This window comes from Andrographis paniculata, unplaced genomic scaffold (assembly GCF_009805555.1).
Source record: "Andrographis paniculata isolate CXL003 unplaced genomic scaffold, ASM980555v1 Contig98END, whole genome shotgun sequence".
Taxonomy (NCBI): Eukaryota; Viridiplantae; Streptophyta; class Magnoliopsida; order Lamiales; family Acanthaceae; genus Andrographis; species Andrographis paniculata.
The window spans coordinates 2,815,951-2,839,375 of NW_026137637.1; positions in this window are offsets into that span (position 1 = coordinate 2,815,951).

The following is a 23,425-nucleotide window of genomic DNA, read 5'->3' on the forward strand; positions in this document are numbered from 1 at the left end:
TGTTGGTTCAGTCGCATACCTCCCGACTAACAGACCATCTGACTTGTTGGTCCAGCCGCATACCTCCCGACTGACAGACCATCCGACTTGTTTGGTACAGCCGCAAACCTCCCGACTGACAGACCATCCGACTTGTTGGTCCAGCCGCAAACCTCCCGACTGACAGACCATCCGACCTGCGGACCACCCGACCTGCGGACCGTCCGACCTACGGACCTTCCGACCTGCGGACCAACCGACCTGCGGACCTTCCGACCTGCGGACCTTCCGTTTCGCGGACTTTCCCTCTTCGGACTTTCCGACCTACGAACCTTCCAATCTGCGGACCTTCTGTCTTGCGGACTTTCCAACCTGTGGACCTTCCGTCTTGCGGACTTTCCGACCTGTGGACTTTCCGACTTGCGGACCTTCCGTCTTGCGGACTTTCCGACCTGTGGACCTCAGAAACATGTCTATTTCACCCGATTTTCTCACACTACCCCTCGATCAATCCAACCAACCCAATCATTGGCCCACGTTCTCCTTGTAACTTGGGCTTTTTAACCTAATCATAATTTTCATACGTAACAACTTGCCCGCGCCAAGAAACTTTCAAACGCCATTTCTCAATCGCCGTTTGGAAGTTCATAAATCACAACCCTACTGAGAAATCGCCTTTGCAACTTCATCAGTTACTGCAACATACCTGATTCCACGAAACTCTCCCTCTTCAATACCAGCCATTGTGAATCATAATCTCTACAACTCTCAACCATGGCAAATCGATACGTCCCTGCACTCCCCGTCGACGGATCAATCCCTGAAACCACTCTTGTGTCGATGAAAACGCACACTCCAACTGTTCGTCCTTATTGCACAATTGCTGAAGACTCTAACCGAATGAGAGAAGTCCTGGAAGCCCGGAACCTATTGGCTACAACAATCGTGACTACAATGCGGTCCGCCTCCATGAGAACATCAAAACTCATTTGACGGACCCCAAGGATCCATACCGCGCCTGGTACCAAAGAGTAGCAGAACATTTCCAGGACCAATGGAAAAGTCAACAGATCGATCAAGCCATACGTCTGTCTACTCTCCTATGTCATTTACATGAGAAAGTCCTTCTAGCAGTGGCGGCGTTTTGGCACCCTGAGATTTGCACCTTCCTTCTTCCAACAGCCCCCATCAGCCCCACCCTCATGGATGTGGCCATGATCGCCCATCTGCCAATCGTAGGGGAAGACCCTGTAATGGGTGCCCTAGATAGGCAAGAGCCCAATGCAGACCATTTGGGCTGGTCTCTGACAGACGTGAAAGAATGGGGCTGGACTAAATTTCTAATCGACCAGCAAGGAGCAGACGGGACCCCTGTAACCGACCGAGAACACACAGCCTTCTTACTTTTTTGGCTCTGTAAGAATATTGTGCTTTCTCCTTCGAAATGTGTCTTGCCTTCTCACCTTGATCTTGCTATACACATAGCCTCGGGTCGTTTCTTTTCATTAGGCACCATTTTCCTTGCCAATCTTTTTGAAGGGCTATCCAGGGTTAGTACCCGTCTTATAGAAAAGGATGGTAGAAAATAAGACACTGCTGCGTCGGGTTCTTTTTGGTTCCTGGAACTGTGGTTCCGTTTCTATTTTCTTAATGCTTTCCAACTTGGTCATCCTCTCATTGCCCCCACACTTGAGAAGTCTCTAGGAGTAGCCCTTAACCGACTTTGCTTAGGTCGTAATAACCTCCAAGCGTCTGATCCGATCATAACTGCCATTCTTACTGATAAGCGAAATGACAACCATTTCTATCCACACAAAAGGTATATTGGTTATGCATCCGGCCTGTTTTTGCCATTCCCTGTTCCGTCACCTTTGTCCCAACCCGATCCACTTCCATATCCCACTTATTCTTTCTCCTGGGATGTTGCTCTTAAGCCAAGTCGTTATTCGCTAGCAAGAATCGATAAAAAAGGTCCCAAAGTCTTCTATACATTCAGCTACCAACCTCAATTTTTGGTCCGTCAATTTGGATGCCAACAAGGCTTGCCTGGTCTTATCGCTCATCCTCATTTAATAATTCAAAGTCCGGATGGGAGAGCCATTCCCGAGTCGATTGCCCCATACATATCCCAACTCACAAATTACCTAACTTCCAACTCTTACATTCCTTACAAATCTTCTCCAACTTCAGTTGAATCCTTTTGCGAGTGGTGGTCGGTTACTTGGGCTTTGATTGCTCCTGACAAGGATCGCTTGCTGAACATCCTCCTTCCCCCACCTGCGTTGACATTGGGGATAACCCCACTAACTAATGTCCGAAGGAAATTGATTACTCGGGGAATTGGATCGGGCACTCCACAGAGGAAAAGAAGAGCCTCCCAGGCTCAAGCTATTCCCCTTTCTAGAGACAATCCACCGACCTTAAGAAGCCGCCCTTCAAGTCGGGCACCTGTAAGGACCCGACCTCGCCCAGGTACTTTTTCCAATAATTCTGATACAGTACAACTTCTGTATTTAACATTTTATTAATCATCATTCTGGTATACAGGTCTAACTTCAGCCAAAGTGACTGCCCAAACTATCCCAACTCTAAACGAATCATCAGAGTCACCAACCGACCAAATTCATGTACCTGAACCCCCGACCAAACGGCAGACCTTGATACAGGCGCCTTCACCAGCCGAACTGGTGACAATAGGGACTTCATCAAATAGTGATGCAACTGCCTCTGCTATGGTCGCTTCAAAAGACAGAACCACCCCTGAAGCAGCCGCTCGAATATTGGCCAACCAATCTGCATAACAGCAAGGTCGGATGAAACCCACTTTGAGAAGCTTCTGAATCTCTTCTTTGATCTGAGGCATCAAGTCAGGACTTATACGTCTTGAAGATTGCTTACAAGGCTTGAAATCCTTCTTAATGGGCAATCGATGTTCTATCAGACTTCACTCCAGACCAGGCATTTCTGAATAGTCCCAAGTTAAACAATCAATATTGTTTCTTATAACATCGAGCATCAATGTTTGTTGCTCTTCAGATAAATAACTACTCATTCTGATTATTTTTGGAACCAGGTCGGTTCCTAAGTTGAAATCCAGTAAAGGATCTTGTGCTGAGAAAGTTGGCTCTGTTTTCTCTAATAGATCAGGCCAACAAAATTGTTCATCTTCTTGGAAATGAACTACTTTTTTCAAAAGCTGGTCTAAATAATACTGATTAATAAGTAAATTACAATATTGTAAATCTGCACCCTCCATAAAAATATATTATAAAAAGTAGGTCTGGCTTACTCAAGAGCCATATAGTACACTTGTTCTTTCAAAAGAACATTGAATTCTGGCTAATGAATTTAAAACCCTTCTTTGGGTACTCATTAGCCATAAAAAACTGATACATTTGGGGTATATGACCAGAATAAAAGACTGATTCTTCAACTTGTTCTGATGCTCCAAAAGGATTGTCGTTTGCCTCAATTTTGAAGACCTGGTTGCCTTCCCAAAACATCAACTGTTGATGCAGTGTTGATGGTCACATTTAGATGCATGAATCCAATCTCGTCCAAGGATGATTGAATATGTGGTATCTGCATCCACCATAAAAAAGACAGAAGAAATCTTCTTTGGACCGACTTCAATTGAGGCGACCAACATGCCTTCTGGTCTGGTCGGCTGCCTTGTAAAGCTAGTCATCTCAAAATCCACAGGAGATAAATCATGAATTCCCTTTCCTAACTTCTTGAAAGTCTTTAATGGCATTACATTGAAGACGGCCCTATTATCTATGAAAACCTTTGTGATTGGTTTTCCACAAATATGTGCATTAACGTACAGAGGCTTCAAATGAGACATCATGTCTTCTGGAATGGGAGGGAAGACTATTAGAGGGACCTCTGATTGAAAATCAGGATACGCGATTTTCGCCCATTCTGGTTCTTCTATAGACTCATCCACCAAACTTGCCCACAAAGGCTCTTCCTCAAACCAATTAATTTCTGTCATTCGGCAGGGGATACGTGGCCCCGGTCGAGATTTGACAGACCTTGAAACATTCTTTTGCATGGACCGACCTCCTTCATTGTAATTAGCAGTGTCCCGTATGTTGGTCGGCTGCTTTGATAAGGCAGCCCCAATGAGCCGACCTTCCTCTGCCTCATTCGGCTGCTCAAACGAAACGACCCTAATGGACCGACCTCCCTCAGTATACTTAGCAGCGCCTCGGCTGCCGTTCGTTGCTTTATTGAAGTGACCTTGTCTCTGTATCTCGCAGCGTACCTGCGTTTGGCATTCCGAATCTAAGTACGATTCATGCCTGGGAAGCGAGGATCCACATCAATTGGTAAAGGTTTCTTATTTCGAGTCCATTTGCTTCCGACCACACCCGTCCTCCTGGTCAGGTGGTCCCCAACCAAAGCTTGCTCCTTTAATTCCACATTAAAAAAACCATCTTGGTTGTCCCATTTTTCAGCCACTATTTTTTCACAGAGCTTGAGTTTCTCCTCTGGTCGGCCACCGTTTGATGAATTCCCTTTTTCTTTTCTAGAAGTTGCTTGTATATTAACCATTGCTGTGGTTACCTTTGGAAATGGTTGCTACTCCACTCCCAAAGTAATATACTTGAGCGGACCTGCCTTGATAGCCTTTTGGATCTCATTTCGAAAATGAGTGCATTGATTTGTATTATGTGTGAAGGAGTTATGCCACTTACAGTACGGCCTCCCTTTGGGCCGACCTGCCTTGATAGCCAACCTCTTCCCCTTTGGAATTCGGACCTGCCCATCAGTTAGCAGAATATCAAATATCTCATCGGCCTTTGAATTGTCAAAGGTCGGTTGCCCTTTAGCTTCTGTTCCTGGTGCTGGCTTTAACTTAGAGCATACATAAGGCTTCCCTGAAATTATTTCGGCCGACATCTCTTCTGTTTGATCATAATCAAAGTCGTATGACTCTGTTTCCATACTAGCCATATGTTGGCCTTTATTACGCCTGAAATTCTGATCCCTTTCCCTGAAAAGAGATTCTAAACGTCCAGCCTTGGATGCGAGATTTGCCGAATCCTCGACATCATATGCAGTGAGCGCATCCCTTAGGCGACCATACATATTTCTGACCACTAAGTTGGTCATCTCTTTTTCATTGATTATTGTAGCACACCGACCATCCTTTCATTAATCGCACCATTTTAATAATTGTGAAGCTAACTCTTCTGGATATTGTTTCATTTCCAATAAATCAGTCAAAGAAACCGTTGGCAAGGGATTGAAAATCTGGCATGAAATGCCATCTCTAAACCTTCCCAAGTTTGTATTTGCCTAGGTGGCAGACTTACAAACCATGAAAAAGTTGTCCTAGTTAGAGACAATCCGAACAGTTGTAACTTGTAAAAAGGATTGTAACCAAATTCCTCTAACTGTGCTGTGAAACATCCCACATGCTCTATAGTAGAGGATCCATCCTCTCCAGAAAAAGCATGAAAATCTGGTGGCCTGTAATACCTTGGGAGATGATATTTGTTAATAATCCTTTATGGAAAAGGTCTTTGATATGCAGGTCGGTTGGCCATTTGAGGGTTTAGACCAAACTGAACCCTCAATACGTGAGCAATTTCATCACCCAAATAAAAATGTTGATGATCAGGAATATCAATGGGATTTTGCATAGGAATAAGAATAAGATCCTGCACATGTCCCCCTGGCCTTTTGTAATGTTCGGTTGCACATTTTCAACCCTTGGTCCCAAAGGAATATTATTTGGGAAAGTCAAAGGAGTATTTCCCCTATCTGTTCGGTTGAACGTTGTGGCGCTTGGAAGTGTGCTGTCCACATATGACGGCCCTGCAAAATTTGCTTGCATTCTTGATGGTGACACCCCTGGCGGCGTCTGGGTGGGTTGAAGAGTAACCCTTGATAATGCTTGATCTAACATGTTCTGCATAAGATTTTGTTGCTCGCGCAACATGTTCTGCATAACCATAGTTTGCTGATTGTTTATTTGTTGAACATAAGACAACAAATCGGTAAGTGGTTAGGGAATCTCCCCTGGATTTGGCATTACTGGTGGTGAAATATTTTCTTCCACCAGTGGTGATGATGATTGAGGTTGTGTGCCTGCCATATTGATTTTTCTGATGATTCGGCCGGAACTCAGTCGTATGTAATTCTCTGTTGATGTAGGATCAGCAATCTTGCCTTTCTCCCATTGTGGTCGCCAATTTGTTGATGTACTTTTTCAACAAACAAAAAGTAAAATTCAAAGATATGGAATTATCCTTAAATTTGATTAATTAGTGTATGAGATTAGGAATCTCTAAACACTGTACGGTACATAAGAAAATTAACTGGAAATTAAAATGCTGGAAATTAAAGTGGTGATCCCTGAATCTGACTTTGCTTTGTTGAAGTTGATTGAAGATGCCTTCTCCAGAAAAATCCAAATCCTTAAATATTCCTTGAGAAACGGAACTGGAAACCGTCGCCCGAACGGTTACAACGCTTCTTTTTCAACCGTCTGCTAACCCTTCTCCTGCTGACACGTGCCCTCAACCGACCAAAGTACCATTCTCGCTCACTCGTAATAGTATCCGACTCTCTGGACCGACCTCAAACCTTCCGCCCTTATGGCCCGACCGCAAATCTTCCGCCTTGTTGGTCCGACTGCAAACCTCCCGACTTGCAGACCACCCGGCTTGTTTGGTCCAGCCGCATACCTCCCGACTTACTGACATCCGACTTGTTGGTCCAGTCGCATACCTCCCGACTGACAGACCATCCGACTTGTTGGTCCAGCCGCATACCTCCCGACTGACAGAGCATCCGACTTGTTTGGTCCAGCCGCAAACCTCCCGACTGGCAGACCATCCGACTTGTTGGTCCAGCCGCAAACCTCCCGACTGACAGACCATCCAACCTGCGGACCACCCGACCTGCGGACCTTCCGACCTACGGACCTTCGGACCTTCCGACCTGCGGACCACCCGACCTGCGGACCATCTGACCTGCGGACCTTCCGACCTGCGGACCTTCCGTTTCGCGGACTTTCCGCCCTGCGGACTTTCCGACCTACGAACCTTCCGATCTGCGGACCTTCTATCTTGCGGACTTTCTGACCTGTGGACCTTCCGTCTTGCGGACTTTCCGACCTATGAACCTTCCGACCTGCGGACCTTCCGTCTTGCAGATTTTCCGACCTGTGGACCTTAGAAACATGTCTATTTCACCCGATTTTCTCACACTACCCCTCGATCAATCCAACCAACCCAATCATTGGCCCATGTTCTCCTTGTAACTTGGGCTTTTTAACCTAATCAAAATTTTCATACGTAACAATATCTAATATAGTATATATTACATTAATATACACATTTATAAGCTTATAGAATGTTGACAGTTAGTGTGTGCAAGTTAGGGGCAATGATTCTCGGCTGTTCAGTCTATTAGATGTAAATGTAACTTTATGGATTTGAATTTTAGACGATGGTATCAATCCGAGGAAAAATATATTTTGGCTCAACAAGCAATAAGGTATACTTTTTAGGAATATGACCCAAACAAATATTTGCTGAATTTTAACAATGACAAAAGTAAGAATGAGAAATTTAAAGTTCACAAGAATATATGTGGTTCGGTCAAGATGGCCTATATCTACGGTCAAAGGCGAACCAAACTTTCACTATCAAGAGAGAACATAAAATAGGCTCGAATAGCAATTTTAAAACCCAAAAATCTCAATCTCCCAAAAGCTCACAAAGCAAAACAAGTAAGCCACAACTATATATGAAAATGTTACTTGTCTAATTTTTAGTGAATACTAAACCCCAACCCAAAACTACCAATTTATTGGAAGAGGCTTATGATTAATTGGCACCACAAGCAATGTAAGACAATGTTTTTCTTCAATTTTTAAAACACTCTAATGTGGGACTAAGCCACATAACAAATATTAAGCTTGGGGTGTCCAACATTGACAAAATAGTGATCTTGCTCTAACTTCTCCACAAAAGCCCCATCGGGCTAAATCACCAACACTAAACTCCAATGCAACTCAATCATTGTTTGAACTTGAGAATTGGAAGAGATTTTGTAAACATATTAGCATGATTCTCCTTTGTATCAATTTTCTGAACGCAGACCTTCTCTTCAACAATGATATCTAGGTTGTAGTGATATTTCACATGGATGTGCTTCGTTCTTTCGTGATGCCTTTGGTCTTTAGTCAAGTGCATCGCACTTTGACTGTCACAATGAATAACAATAGTACTCTGATGTAGACCGAGCTTGCCCAAAAGACCTTTCAACCGTAAAGGTTCTTTAATTGCCTCTGTCACTACCTTATATTATGCCTCTATCGTAGACAATGCCACAACTCGTTGTACGAATGCCTTTCAGCTAACTGCACAACCGCCAATGCAAAATACATAGCCTAAAAGAGATCTTCTTCTATCGAGATCATCAGCATAATAAAAATCTATATATCCAACTAGAGAGCTACTATTTCTTCTAAACTCCAAACAGACATTCGAAGTATCTTTTAAGTATCTTAGGATCCACTTCACAACCTTCCAATGTGCTTTTCCAGGACAAGACATACCTGCTAAAAACGCTGATTGCTTGTGAAATGTCTAGACGGGTGCATACCATTGCATACATAAGACTGGCGACTACATTTGAATAAGGAACCGCACCATTTCTTCTTCATTTTCAACTAATTGTGGTGATTGAACAACTGATAATCGAAAGTCATTAGGATAAGGGACAATTACTGGTTTGACATTATTAATGCTAGACTGCTTCAAGACCTTCTTAACGTAGCTTTCTTGAGTTAAGATCAGTTTTCTCTGTCCACGATCATATTTAGATAGTGATTTTCAAACATATTCTTGGCAGCAATAAGCATTTTATCTACATACAACAATAGATAGATGCGAGTACCATCGGAAAACTTTTGAAAATAGACACAACTATCATAAGTATTTCTCAAATATCCATCACTCAACATAAAAGAGTCAAACCTCTTATACCACTGCTTTGAAGACTATTTCACATATAAGGATTTCTTCAATAAACATACATGGTCTTCGTTTCCTTTGATTTCAAAACCCTGAGGTTGCTTTATATAGATATCTTCTTCAAGTTCTTCACACAGAAAGACTGTCTTAATATCCATTTGTTCTAACTCTAAATCATCAATGGAAACCAAAGCAAGCAAAACACAAATAGAGCTATGTTTGACAACAGGTGAGAAAACATCATTAAAATCAATAGCCCTTTGCAACCAACCTTGTTTTATATTTTACTTCATGACCCCCTGGAATGCCTTCATTTTCTTGAAGACCCATTTGCTTCCAATAATTCTCTTATGTGGCGGTGGTTTCACAAGAACCCAAGTGTTATTCGTATGGAGAGACTCAATTTCTTCATTCATCACCGCTATCCACTTAACAGAATCATTACACTGAAATGCGTCTGAATATGTGGATGACTCACTACCTCCACCTATTTCTTCTGCAACAGACAATGCATATCCGACAGAGTCTATATATCGCTGTGGAGGTCAAGTGTCTCTGTGTTGTCTTCCAGTGGCTATGGAATATGGATGTTTTCTGAACTTTCAATATCAACTGATGTTTACTGAATAGAAGATTCTGGTTGAGAGGTTCTAGAACAACCAATTTCAAACCCTACTTGCTTCTGTGTATTCTCTTCTAAACTCAAGGACTTCTTGTTTGACAACATGACCATTTCATTAAAGGTAATATATCTACAAATTGAAAACTTTGGAGGTTGGGGATCAAGACACCATAATTTATATCCTCCCACTCTAGAAGCATAGCCAAGGAAAATGTATTTCTTAGCCCCAGGCTCCAATTTTTGTTTATTTATATACATGTATGTTGAACACCAAAAAATCTTTAAATTAGAGTAATCAACATGCGTACTTGACCAAACTTCTTCAGGAGTTTTGAAGTTGAGAACATAATTTGGAGAATGATTGACAATGTAGGAAACCATGTTGATTGCTTCAGCCCAAAAATCTTTAGTCAATCTTGCATTGGAGATCATACATCTTTCTTTTTCCAAGATCGTTTTGTTCATGCGTTCAACGATACCATTTTGTTGAGGTGTCATCCTGACTGCGCGATGTCGAACGAATCCTTCTTCATTGCAAAATTGAATAAAATCCCCTCCGCAAAATTCCAAGCCGTTATCGGTTCTCAGCCGCTTGGTTTGTTTTCTAGTTTGTATTATAATCAAAATTTTTCATTGTTTGAAAGTTAGGAAAACATCATTCTTATTCTTCAAAAAATATAGCCATATCTTTCTTGAGTAGTCATTGATAAAAACTCATTGTATATCTGGCACCACCTTTATAGATGAAACACGAGATAAACCATAAAGATCATAGTGGATATAGTCGAGTGTAACTTTCATCTTGTGAGTTGCCAGTGACTTAAAACTCACTCTTTTTTCTTTCCGAATACACAAAGCTCAGAGAAATCCAACGATCCAGTACTTTGTCCACAAAGAAGTCTTCTACTGCTTAAGATTCCCATGCCTTTTTCACTCATATGTCCCAACACATATGTCATAACTTGGCGATATCAGGTTCAACCAAAGAGGATGATGAAACAGTTGCATGCCCAGTGACAGTCGTCCCTTACAAAGTATACAAGCTTCAAGATCGGATACCTTTCATAATAACAAGTGCACATTTGAAAATCTTCAGAACACCGTTTTGACTCGTGTACCTGCAACCAAGTGCCTCAAGTGTGCCCAAGAGATGAGATTTTTTTTTTTAAAATCAGGGACATGCCTAACATTAGTGAATGTTTGTCATGGATTCAAATTCCCTCAACACCATCTAATCTTTCCCGTCACATCTGATTCGTCTTATACGACTTACTTTGCAGACTATTAAATTCAGTTGGATATTTATTTAGAGTGCACTTAAAAAGTGGAGATTGCAAATTTTCACGTCATAAAATAAATTATACCCACCTGTCTCATATATTTTGTCTCTTTTTTTTTTCGGAAAATAATTATATAGTTCAATAATATTTTAAATTTCATGATCGATAGTTTTTTAATCTGAATTAAACTAAGGGTGTGTTTGTTTGTGAGGTTTTAAAACCTATTATTTATTTATTATATTATACAAAAATCTAATTTTACATTCTAAATATTAAAATTAGTATTTACCCAAAATAAAACCCCACATCTTAATTAGTTATCTTTCTATAATTATTTGTATTGTATTATAACTATTTTTATTAATATATTTTTTAATTATTTACTCATTATGTCAACTCCTAACATTCTGTATTTGTGGTATATATACCGGACAAAATAGATTCAATGGATAAAGTAATTGATGCCCGAAAATTAGAGAAGTAGGAGGTACCACAAGAGAACACTCACCACTCACCACTCTAAGAATCCACCAAAAGAGTTTAGAGTAAAATATAAGAAGAGAATATCTTCCAATAAGCTTAATAGCTTAAGGTAAATTTTTAATTTTCAAGTTCTCCCTCAAACTTACAAAAGATAATCATAATATAGGCATCAACTTAAACTCCAAATAAATGTAAAATTAAATAAAGATGGATAAACACTGTGGATATGAAGAAACCAAGGTTCATAATGAGGAGATGAATCATCAAAATCAGCAACATAAAAGTTGGTTTCATGACTCTTTGCAGTTTGCCACGCTTCAGTGAAACGGCCGTAACATTCAGTAGGAGTATTATTTTTTAGATCCTTAATTTTTGTTGAAAACTAGACTTGAAGAGATTGCCAACCATATATGATATGCACCATATCGCCTTCCCAATCAAAGCAGTTTAATTATCAAAGTTGATGGACTGTTGGTGATCTCTTGCGGCATTAACTTTTCAGTTTCTTCTCCCGTTCCTGCTTCATTCTCCCCTGGTTGAAAAAGATTCGCCCTTAAATCTAGATCATCTTCATCACCAACATGTGGTGACAGATTAGCGACATTGAAAGTTGCTGAGACACCATAATTTCCAGGCAACTCCACCTTGAATGCATTATCACCAATCTTCTTCAAAATTCGAAAAGGACCATCAACTCTAGGCTGTAACTTTCCATGCCGACCTCTAGGAAAAAGTTCCTTCCTCAAATGAATCCAAAGAAAATCACCTTTTTTAAAGCCAGATTTCTTTCTATGCTTGTTCGCCATTTTTTGATACTTCTCATTGTGTTTCACAATTTCTCTAGGGACCTTCTCATGCAACTCTTTGATATACTTAGCATGATCGTCCCCAGCTCCACTGATATGATGAGTAAGAGGAATGGGACTTAAATCCATCGGAGTGATAGGATATCTACCATAAACAACCTTGAACAGACTCTGCCCCATTGTTTGACTCGAAGACCGATTATAAGCAAACTCCGCTTGAGTCAAAACAACATTCCATTGACGAGGATTCTTCCCAACCAAACTCCCCAATAAATTTCCTAAGCTTCTATGCACCACCTCAGTTTGCCCATCCATTTGGGGAAGATGAGATGAACTAAGCTGATGTTTAGTTCCAAGCTTCTTCCAAAGTGTGCACAAAAAATGACTCATGAACTTTGAATCCCGATCAAAGGTGATAGTTTTTGGGATTCCATGAAGTCTAACAATCTCTTTAAAGTAAACATCAGCCACATGAGTTGCATCCATAGTCTTGAGACAAGGAATGAAATGTGCCATCTTTGAGAAGCGATCAACAACTACCATCACCGAATCTTTGTTCCTTTGGCTGCGAGGCAACCCAACAACAAATTCCATACTTACCTCGTCCCACGGACATAATGGCACCAGCAAAGAAGTGTACAGACCTGTATTTTATCCATGACTTACCAATGTGACAAATCCTGCATATTTCAATGTACTTTTTGTTGTTAAACTTAAATTACGGAGCTCTTTATTTTGTTGTTTGGTATTCCTAGAATTGTATTAATGGCTTTAGGGATGAGTGGTATAACCAAGATATTGGTTGGCCAACTCATTTAATTGGCGTTAAAATTTATTTATGGTATTTGAAGAGGCAAGAGGTAAGCACTTTAAATACTTGTAACAACTCATTTGTGAAGATGCAGAGAAAAAATCATAGAGTTCTTGTGCGTTGGGAAACTTTTGCCTTCTCGATTGCCAACAATTTGGTATCAGAGCCTTGTGTGTGAGGTGAGCGTGAGAGAATTGACCTCCTTCAAGAGAGACCTTTGCAGTGTGTGCAGGCGAGAAAAGGAGCAACCAACAGCTTCGTAAGGTTTGCAAGTTGGGTTTAAACACCTGAGAAATGACAGGTCTGACCAATGGCATCCCACTACCCAAGTTAACGAAAAATGCTAACTATGATAATTGAAAGGTGCAGATGAAGGCCCTTCTTGTCTCACAAGATAACTGGGATGTGGTCGAGGCTGGGTATGAGGAACCAACGAACACAAATGGGTTGTCAAACGCCAAGTTAAATGCATTGAAAGCTGTTCGAGCTAAAGACAAGGCTGCTCTGTATCTACTATATCGAGCTGTCGAAGAATCTGATTTTGAGAAGATAGCCAACGCAAAATCTTCCAAGGAAGCATGGGATACACTCGAAAAGGCAAACAAAGGAGATGAACGGTTGAAGCAAGTCCAACTTCAAACCCTTAGGGGCGAGCTGGAAAATATGAGGATGAAAGAGTCCGAAGCGCATCCGAGCTCGTTACTCGAGTGGAGACTGTGGTGAACAAGCTAAATCAGAATGGTGAGAATCTTTCATCAAACCATGTTATTGAAAAAATTCTGAGGTCATTGACAGATGATTTTGAGAATATCAACCTAATTTCTTGATTGTTTTGAACATGATTGTCTTCACTTGCTTCATGAATTTCTTCAGTCATTTCAACAATATTAATGGGCAGATACTGTTGTGAAGTTACTCCTAGCTTCGGTTACAATAGTTACAAAATGAAAGGTTTTGTTAGTTTCGGAGAGTTTAAAGTGATTGAATGTTTTGAATTAAGTTGGAATTAGTGGGTAGTTAATCATCCTCTCTAGTTATATAAATTGATGTAATTTGGTGACGTTTACAAGAGCAAGGGGTCTAAGAATTGTGTAGCTGGTTTTATTTTAAGAAATTAAATTCCAGTTTCCTCCCCTAAGTGTTGATCATATTTTCTTTGCTTTGTACTTTGTTTGTGTGTGATTATAGGTCTTGGGATCAACAAGTGGTATCAGAGCTTGTCGCTTATGCCAAAAATCATACGGTGGGAGAAAGTATTGGAGGTAATTCTAATTTAGTTTCTTAATATTTATATAAATTTATTAGGATAAAAAAAAAAAAAGAAAGTGATGCACACAGTTTTTTCTTGCAGTTTGTTTGTGTCCGTTCAGTTTTTTTTTCCCTAAAGCTAGTGTTTTTCTTGCTAATATTGCATCGATCATTTTGGAGTGTTCCTGGGTAAATCTTGATAAGATTTCCAACACTTGGTATCAATGGTATCCTGTTTCAATGTCTCACGTTAACCCGAACATGCTATACTACATGGGCAATCAAAATGGAAGCGATTATGGATGCTCAAGGGATTTGGGAGTCCATCGAACCGCCGGCCGGAGTGGCTGTAGATGATAAGAAGAACAAAGCAGCACGAGCGTTTCCAGGCGCTGCCAGAAGACATTCTTTTGCAAGTGTCTCAGAAAAAGACCACAAAGGAGATTTGGGAGCCTTAAAGATGAGGTATCTTGGAGCCGGTCGAGTGCAAAAGGCGAGATTACACACGTTGAGACTTGATTTTGAAAGGCTAAGAATGAATGATGGAGAAACGATCGATGACTTCGCTGGAAAATTGAGCGGTATGGTATCGAAATTTAATTATCTTGGTGCTACACTTGAATATAGTAAGCTTGTTCGAAAACGTACTTTCATTTGGTAGCTTCAATTGAACAATGTTCTGACATAGATACCATGTCATTCGAAGAAGCCATTGGCCAACTCAAGGCATATGAAGATCGACTGAAACTTCGTAGTGGGAGTACGAGTGGTGAGGGAACCTTATTACTCACCAAGAGGGATAATCCAGCAAGTCAGAAAACCTGTGGAAGAAATTCACCTTCGGGTTGAAAGAGGTGGCTGGAATGGTGGTCGTGGAAGAGGAGCTAGACGAGGTAGAGGTGGGTGTCGAAATTACACACCACCTCCACCTCGAGACTATGGGAATAGTCAACACCGGAACAGAGACAAGCGACATACAATTGTGAAAAATATGGGCATTATGCTTCTGAATGTAGAGTGCCAAAAGAGAAAGAAAGATGAGGTGAATCTGACCGAAGTGCAAGAAGAGGAACCTACACTACTTCTAAGTGTTTTTAGGGAAAGTTCAATAATGATGGCATTGCTCAATGAGAACAAAGTGTTTCCGGATCAAAATCAAGGAAGTAGAGATGATTTTTGGTACTTAGATAATGGTGCAAGCAGCCATATGACGGGAAAATTGGAATTCTTTGCAGAACTTAATAAGGAGATAACGGGGCAAGTTCAATTTGGTGACGGATCCATGGTGCAAATTGAAGGTAAAGGTTCTATTCTATTGAAGTGTAAAAATGGTGATCAACAATGAGGGGGTGTACTCATTTGGAATTTCATTGGATTTTTCTGAATTTTAAAAAGTATATTGATTTATGTGGATTTAGAAAGTTTATAGAGTCAAGACAGAGTTGGATAGATTTTATTAATTGATTTATATGGATTATTATAGTTTTGATTGAATTTATTTATGAATTTATATGGATGTTGTAGAATTGTAAAATATTTTTTTATTAATTTATATAATTATATAAACTTATGTAAATACAAATTTTACAAATGTAATATATTTATTATATCTTATTATATTTTTATAAAATATAGGTAATATTAATAAATAATATATAATTATTAATGATATAGAAATATTGTAACATATATAATACTACTATTTTGAATATTAAATTTTTAATTTTATAATTTTGATTATATTATCGTTCAATATATCAATTTATTTTTATATTTTATATTTGTTATTATTATTCTTATGTATATAAATTTTGTAAAAAATAAATATATAGATTAAAAAATTAATATATCACACATTGATTATTTTTATATTATATGCATAATTTCTTAAATCTTAAAAAAATATCTATTCAAAATATTCAAAACAATCACACCAAAACTAAAAAACTGCATTTACAATTTTGTATAAGAAATAAAATTAAAAAGTAAAAGTAAATAAATATAACTAACGGTTCAACGAAAAATATATATATATAGTTAACTATACCGACAATACAATGTATTCAATAATTAAAAAAATAGTAATACATATTTATTATGGTAATAGTAATTTCCAAATATTATATTTATAATATAATAATACGTATTTTCAAAAAAAGTTGATAATAATTTATTAATATAATTTATTTTTAAATTATTACTTTTTATTAAATATTTAAAATGACATTAATAAATATTATCATATTTTTATCACTTATATTATCAACAACAACCAGAATAATAATAACAATAATAATAATAATTTTAAAAATCCATCAAAATTTTCAAAAGCAACGATGAACTTGAACTACCACCAGGTCTGATTACTCGAAACCGTGCCAAGAATTTTCAAACTAATATTATGGCATAAACTATACTAACCGAAACTTAAAACTAAATTTGAATGAAAACTAAGCAAATAAAGAGAGATAGTACCGGTGTCCGATTCGTCAATGATCGGATGTGAACCCAAGCGTTGCCTAGACCCAACACCTCTAAACCAATGGAGACTTAAACGATTTGGCTAGAAACTCCGGTCGGTTTTGTAAGCCACGAACCCAATGAATCAACCCAAGGACCCGATTTTAGAATGATACACGTATGCAAGGGTAACCCTCACTCACACACTTAATTCCAATATTATGGAATAAAGAGAAAAACTTTAATTGATATAAGTTTCAAGGTGTATAACAAGTAAATCTAAGTGCCTTATTTATAAGGGATGCTAGGTTGGCAAAAGACTCTACAACCAATGTGGGACAACCATATACATTATTTATATCCCACTAATTAAGTAAATAAGAGAGGTCCAATTAATTAGATTGAAGGAGCCCACCTTATTAAATAAAATAAAACACCTCTTATCCCACATGGGTAATGATGTGAGTAGCAACTCCTATGGGTTTTATAAATTGTGGTCTTCAAGGGAATGAAGCGCATGGATCATGGATGCACTCTAATGTTGATAACGCTCTTCCCATTGTCCTTCATGCTTCAACTTTATAGATATTCTCCTCTTCCAAGTGTAGAACTAATGCCATTATATTATTTGGGTTGCATCAAACCAACAAGGATCATTTAAAAAGCAAATCAAATTAAAAATCGAGCCAATTAATTGTAGTTATAACAAAAAAAAAATGTTTTAGAAAATCAAGAAACTATAACATCTTTCAATAGGTTACTTCACATGAAAATAGGTAATCTTTATTGAAAAATAAAAGGTTTAAATAGCCATGTTTATTATGAAGGATTATGTAGATAGAATTATTCAATAGCTAAGTATTTGAAAAAAAAAACAATGGAATATTGAGCGTACCGATGTTTATCAGCCTAATTTTTTGATTGTTTTGGACATGATTGACTTCACTTGCTTCATGAATTTCTTCGGTCATTTCAACAATATCGATGGGCAAATATTCGCCCGTCACTTCAATGACTTCAAGAATTTCTTCATTGTTCATCGCTTACGTCATTCACTTAATTTGCTTCTTCAATCATTTGAACATTATCTTCATCATTTAATTCGTTAGCTTGTTCAATCATTTGAACACTATCTTTGGGCACATGCCCCTCGTCCACTTTATTGACCAATTTATTTTCTGTATTTCTGTTGGTTTTGATTAATTTATTACGAACATTTTTTATTGCTTGTATTTTTTATTTTTATTTTACGACCAATCGTAGCTCATAGCATTAATAATGAAACAATAATTTACCTAATTACATAACAAAAAAAAAAAATGACTTACATAAACAATCAAACGTGCGACTTTTCCTATCATTTTTCTATGCCAAGAAAATTAAAATAAACTATAATAAAATCATCTCAAGAATGATATATCACTATTCTATAAAAACTACTTTGCGCAGATGATACGTTCCTAAGTTGCTGCCAACTTTTGTATATTGATATTCAAATTTAATTGGCACCAAAAGCGGTAATAATATATTAAAACTGATAGTAACTTGACACAAAATATCATCCGCACAAAAAAAAAAAAAAAAAAAGAACTTTTAAAGTAATGTATGAGATGTATAGATAAAAAACTTGCAAGAATTCTAAAGGCGTTCTTGATGTCTAAACAACATAAAAGATACGCATCATAATTGTTAATGTAAGGCCGACATACTTACAAAAGCTTTACCAGCGGAAAAAGTAGCCACAATCTGACACCTTCTTGGACTAATGGGGAGAATGTTGTGGACTTACTTGGTTACAATATTTACAAAATGAAAGGTTTTGTCAGTTTCGGAGAGTTTAAAGTGATTGAATGATTAGAATTAATTTGGAGTTAATGGTTAGTTAATCATCCTCTCTGGTTCTATAAATTGATGTAATTTGGTGACGTTTACAAGAGCAATTGTGTGAGAGAATTGTGCAGCTGGTTTATAAGAGCAATGGGGTGTGAGAGAATTGTGCAGCTGGTTTTATTTTTAAGAAATTAAATTCCAGTTTCTTCCCCTAAGTGTCGATCACATTTTCTTTGCTTTGTACTTGTGATTATAGCTCTTGGGACTAACAGATATTCACCCGTCACTTCAATGACTTCAAGAATTGCTTCACTCCCTGGAACAATTTCATTGAACACATATTTATCTCTTACTTCATTCACTTAATTCGCTTCTTCAATCATTTGAACATTATCTTCTTCATTTACTTCATTAGCTTGTTCAATTATTTGAACACTATCTTTGGCCACATGCCCCTCGCCCACTTCATTGACCAGTTTATTTTCTGTATTTCTATTGGTTTTGATTAATTTATTACGGACATTTTTTATTGCTTGTATTTTTATTTTTATTTTACGAACAATCTTAACTCATAGCATTAATAATGAAACAATAACCTACCTAATTACATAGCAAAAACAAATGACTTACAAAAATAATCAAATGTGCTACTGTTCCTATCATTTTTTTATGCCAAGGAAATTAAAATAAACTAGAATAAAATCATCTCAAGAATGATATATCACTATTCTATAAAAACTACTTTGCGCACACAATACGTTCCTAAGTTGCTGCCAATTTTTGTATATTGATACTCAAATTCAATTGGCACCAAAAGCGGTAATAATATATTAAAACTGATAGTAACTTGACACATAATATCATCCGCACAAAAAAAAAAAAAAAAAAGAACTTTTAAAGTAATGTATGAGATGTATAGATAAAAAAGTTGCAAGAATTCTAAAGGCGTTCTCGATGTCTAAACAACATAAAAGATACGCATCATAATTGTAATTCAAAGATAGGTTTGGAATTCCCTACCTTCTTATACGAGAAATGAGTTTGCCGAATCATTAGTTATAAAATCTCCAATTTAGCCTCGAATCTGATTGGCACGAACAACAGTAACATGAATGGCTAGTTTGTCTTCTCCCTCCATGAGCTCGCAAATACATCTATCATCTTTCTCTATATTGTTGAAGGTACATACTTTTCTCCATCCTCCGGATATTGATATCCTTCCGTCTTTCCATTGTTTACATCTTGCCATGAATCTCCTTCCGGTGGGATCTTGAAATGAGCCTTTTTTGAAAAATCTATATCATTATCTTGGACTACATCCCTGGGAACAAACTAAAACAAGAAAAGAAAGATCATGTTGTGCATACGACAATTTCGGAGTATTGAAACAATAATTTAAACATTATTAGGAAGACGAACATTTTGAAACAAAAAAAACCTTGCAACAATGAAATATTATTCACAAATAATAATAACTAGCTCTTACATGAAATAAATACTTCAATTAAAATGAGATCAATATGCCAAAATGAAATAAATACAAATAAAATAAATAGTTTGTTCTTTTATCTTCTGACCATTCGTAATTAAAAAATACCCAAAAGATTCAATAAAGCTACAATATTTTCTCACAATATATCTAAAAAATAATACAAATTACTTCCCTAAACAATATCAGAATTACCCGAATTTTTTCCACAATTTTCAATAAAAAACAACAAAGATCCCAGTCTCTATAAAATACTACAAAACACTACCAAATAACTTTAGAGTTAGTAGTATATCGTGCTATATATACATGCCCTTGTTTATAACTATATATTGATATATTAATAATATTGGTTTTTATGGCTCATTAAGAATAATTTTATCACATGAAATTGTTTTTGCCACGATTTTGGCATGAATATATATATGTTTTGATTATTAATATATATATATATATATATATGACTAATAGTAAGACAAATTTGCCATAGAAGTATTTTCCAGCTAATTTGCTTCAATATGTTCTATGGAAAAAATTTATTTCTATTTTTGCTATGAAAATAGTTATGGATAAATATATTTTAATGTTGTTTAGTTCCATGACTTTTGTACTGGACTCCTTACGTGTGATAACCTAACAATTTGACCCATATATATTTTATGTATTTCTATTGGTTTTGATTAATCTAATACATACATTTTTAATTGCTTGTATTTTTATTTGTATTTTAGAATATACCTTAACATTAATAATGAAACAATAACCTGCATAATTAGATAACAAAAATAATTTACTTACATTAACAATCAAATGTGTGACTTTTCCTGTCATTTTTCTATGCCAAAGAAATTAAAATAAAATTAAAAAAAAAAACAGCATCTCAAGAATAATATATAACTATTCTATAAAAGTACTTTGTGCATAATATGCTTTGCTAAGTTGCTATCAATTTTAGTATATTTATGCTCCTTTTCACGCCATAACTATAATTGGCATAAAAAGCGGTCAATATATTAAAAATGATACTAACTTCACACAGAATATCTTCCGCAAAAAAATAACTTTTATAGAATAATGTACGAGATGTAATCTAAATTTTCGAGGGACAAAGCAAAATCGTCACAATATAGATAAAAATGTTGTCAGAATTCTAAAGGAGTTCATGATGTCTAAACAAAATAAACTTATGCATAATAGTTTTGTTTATTCAAAAATTGTTTTGGCATCCCCTAGCTTTTTATGCCATAAATGAGTTCACTGTATCTTAATTTTAACATCTCCAACTTAGCGTCGGATATCATTGGCACGAACAACAGTAACATTGATGGTTAGTCCGTCTTCTCCCTCCAGGAGCTCGCAAATGCATCTATCATCTTTCAATGTGGATACGTTGCAGCTGGATACGTTTCTCCATACTCCGGATATTGCGATCCTTCAATTCTTCCATTGTTTACATCTTGCCATGAATTTCCTTCCGGTGGGATTTATGAAATGAGCATTTTTTCGAAAAATCTACAACATTATCTTCACAATATCTTTGGGAACAAATTTAAATAAGAAAAGAAAGATGTTATTCATATGCTTTGAATATGATTTGAATCGCCTAGATTCGCTTTTCTTATACGATATTTCAACCCTATTAGCACCCCGGGTTACACGAAATTCGTACGAGAATAAAATAGAGCAACACTAGAATTTTAGGCGAAAAATCGAACAAGTAAAATGTTGAGAGATATTATTTGCCTATGAGAATACATTTTCCAAAATTCTGAAAGAAACACCGAGTAATTTTGTGGGTATTTCACTCAGATTTGTCACTGTCTATGTTTTCTCTCATTTTCTCTTATCTCTTTTTCAACTATGGGAAGACAACAATATATTAATAGATTTGAAAGTGTTTTTTTCTGAAAAAATTTGAATTTGAATTTTAAATCCAAAAGACACCATCTTTTCATTAAAATATGCAACTTTAATTTTAAATTTAACATCCATTCCTTAAAGTTGTCAATTCAAATTTAACATCAATTAAATTTGAATTTTTGAAGGTTAAAGTACATGAACTTATTAATTCAATTCCTATATTGAAAACAATAATTTTCAAATAATATGTACCATAATTTTCACCTTTATCATATTATTTCACACTTTGTTCAATATCGTATAGGCTTTCTCGAGCGCGCACCCCACACGACCCTTCCCAAAAAATAGCTCGATACAATATCCCTTATCTTCGAATAAATCCAAAAACAACGAAATAACCAACGAGGATCATTTATAAAGCAAATCAAATTATAAATCGAGCCAATTAATTGTAGTCATAACAAAAAAAAAAATGTTTTAGAAAATAAAAAAACTATAACATCTTAGTTCACATGAAAATAGGTAATCTTTATTGAAAAATAAAAGGTTTAAATAATCATGTTTCTTAAGAAGGATGATGTAGATAGAATTATTCAATAGCTAAGTATTTGAAAAAAAAAACAAAGGAATATTGAGCGTACCGATGTTTATCAACCTAATTTATTGATTGTTTTGAACATGATTGTCTTCACTTGCTTCATGAATTTCTTCGGTCATTTCAACAATATTAATGGGCAGATACTGTTGTGAAGTTACTCCTAGCTTCGGTTACAATAGTTACAAAATGAAAGGTTTTGTTAGTTTCGGAGAGTTTAAAGTGATTGAATGTTTTGAATTAAGTTGGAATTAGTGGGTAGTTAATCATCCTCTCTAGTTATATAAATTGATGTAATTTGGTGACGTTTACAAGAGCAAGGGGTCTAAGAATTGTGTAGCTGGTTTTATTTTAAGAAATTAAATTCCAGTTTCCTCCCCTAAGTGTTGATCATATTTTCTTTGCTTTGTACTTTGTTTGTGTGTGATTATAGGTCTTGGGATCAACAAGTGGTATCAGAGCTTGTCGCTTATGCCAAAAATCATACGGTGGGAGAAAGTATTGGAGGTAATTCTAATTTAGTTTCTTAATATTTATATAAATTTATTAGGATAAAAAAAAAAAAAGAAAGTGATGCACACAGTTTTTTCTTGCAGTTTGTTTGTGTCCGTTCAGTTTTTTTTTCCCTAAAGCTAGTGTTTTTCTTGCTAATATTGCATCGATCATTTTGGAGTGTTCCTGGGTAAATCTTGATAAGATTTCCAACACTTGGTATCAATGGTATCCTGTTTCAATGTCTCACGTTAACCCGAACATGCTATACTACATGGGCAATCAAAATGGAAGCGATTATGGATGCTCAAGGGATTTGGGAGTCCATCGAACCGCCGGCCGGAGTGGCTGTAGATGATAAGAAGAACAAAGCAGCACGAGCGTTTCCAGGCGCTGCCAGAAGACATTCTTTTGCAAGTGTCTCAGAAAAAGACCACAAAGGAGATTTGGGAGCCTTAAAGATGAGGTATC